Raw genomic sequence first — 2,033 nt, 5'->3', positions numbered from 1 at the left:
AACAGTTATAAATGGTTGAATTACAATGATTCAGCTGACAAAATATTCCCTTAAATTGGATGTCTTAGAATTCTGCGATTTTGTGTGACTTACTACTGAACTGATAACATACATCAATGCCCCGCCGAACAGCAGCAGATCTGTAAGCTAGCGCTAGCTGTTAGCTTCATGGACAGTGCAATAACAGGGTTTTGTTGCGGTCTGTTTCCTTTGCGCTCGTTCCGCTGCGTGAATTCATACTGAAACAGCGAAACAACATGCACTCATGTGTTCATTCTTTGTTGTCTACTATAAGTTAATGTTTCAAATAATTTAATAAATTTAAGTGGTACAAGAACAGCATATAGTTTTCACAAGCCTAGAGCACCCCCTTGCAGCTATAGATGGTAATGTTTACTACTTGGTTCATGTTGGTCAGTATGATTTACCATTTAAGACTGATATATAACTTAAGGTGACCTATCTATCTATCTATCTATCTATCTATCTATCTATCTATCTATCTATCTATCTATCTATCTATCTATCTATCTATCTATCTATCTATCTATCTATCTATCTATCTATCTATCTATCTATCTATCTATCTATCTATCTATCTATCTATCTATCTCTATATAGAGATAGATAGATATATACATATATATATATATACATATATAGTGTAAAAAGATGTAAAAAGGTTATCACTCTGCTCCTGATTTGTGTTACTGTAATGAAATATAATCTGCTTGTATACATTTGTTCTAAAATTGGTCATTCTGACAGAAAATAAACATTATCCTAATATCCACCCATCCATCCATTGTCTTCCGCTTATCCGGTGTCAGGTCGCGGGGGTAGCAGCTTCAGTAGGGAGGTCCTGACGTCCCTCTCCCCGACCACTTGGGCCAATCCCAAGGCGTTCCCAGGCCAGCCAAAAAACATAGTCCCTCCAGCGTGCCCTGGGTCTTCCTCTGGGTCTCCTGCCCAGAACACCTCACCAGGGAGGCGTCCAGGAGGCATCCTGACCAGATGCCCGAGCCACCTCAACTGGCTCATGAACTCCTCACCCTATCTCTAAGGGAGAGAGCTTTGCCTTTTGGCTCAGCTCTCTCTTTACCACAACGGATCAGTACAGCGCCCGCTTCACAGCAGACACACCACCAATCTGCCTGTCGATCTCCCGCTCCATCTTCCCCTCATTTGTGAACAAGCTGGCTCTCGGGACGCGGAATTCTCCTAATATTTAATTCTTTATTTTCCTTCTTTAACCACTTATCAATTTAAATTAAACATAAGCAATTGTACACAGACTTACAGGTTTAAAATTTTACATAAATCTCTTTTAAACCAATGGAATCATGAAATTAAGAAATAATTAATAAAGAAATATTTCTTTAATTAAGGGCCATAATTTCTTTGTGTTTTCCTGAGAACTACTCTCTACAGGTGCTTAAACAGTGCTGTTTAAGCTGATTTCTGTTTGTTGTTCCGTGCAGACGCCTGTACTCAGTCCCACTGGAAGTGTTTTCACAGAGTGGGTATTCGCTCTCCAAGCCAGCCACTTCACATTAAACACTTCCTGAAGAGTTGAAACGAGTGGAAACAACCTATCAAATATATTTTGGGCTCAGCCAAGATGGTGTGACACAGCGTAAACTGGTGAATGCTTTGTGTAGTTTTTTTGTATTAGCAAGAAAGAAAATGCAAAAAGAACATATTTTCTGATTTAGTCAGACTGTTGACAGGAAGACAGAAGTGACACAGGGAAGAAAAACAGCAACATTTTTTAACTGCACAGGAAACACATGCTAGTGTACTTTGCTGTCTTGGGAAATAAACATGAAATAATTATTAGTCACTTGAAAGGTGGAAGGTGAAAAAATGTCACATCGACAATTGTAATTACATTTTCAAAGAAATTTCAAAGAAATTGTTTTTATTTTTTGTTGCTGAATCTTCCTGAAGTTGACTGCAGAGTGGTCAAACCTTTTTTTTTTAAAAACTGTCCAAACAAAATTGCCAAAGTCACTAAGACATAAACGCCTGTT

The sequence above is a fragment of the Fundulus heteroclitus genome, chromosome 1 (assembly GCF_011125445.2).
Source record: "Fundulus heteroclitus isolate FHET01 chromosome 1, MU-UCD_Fhet_4.1, whole genome shotgun sequence".
In the NCBI taxonomy this organism is placed as follows: Eukaryota; Metazoa; Chordata; class Actinopteri; order Cyprinodontiformes; family Fundulidae; genus Fundulus; species Fundulus heteroclitus.
This window is presented reverse-complemented; position numbering follows the sequence as displayed.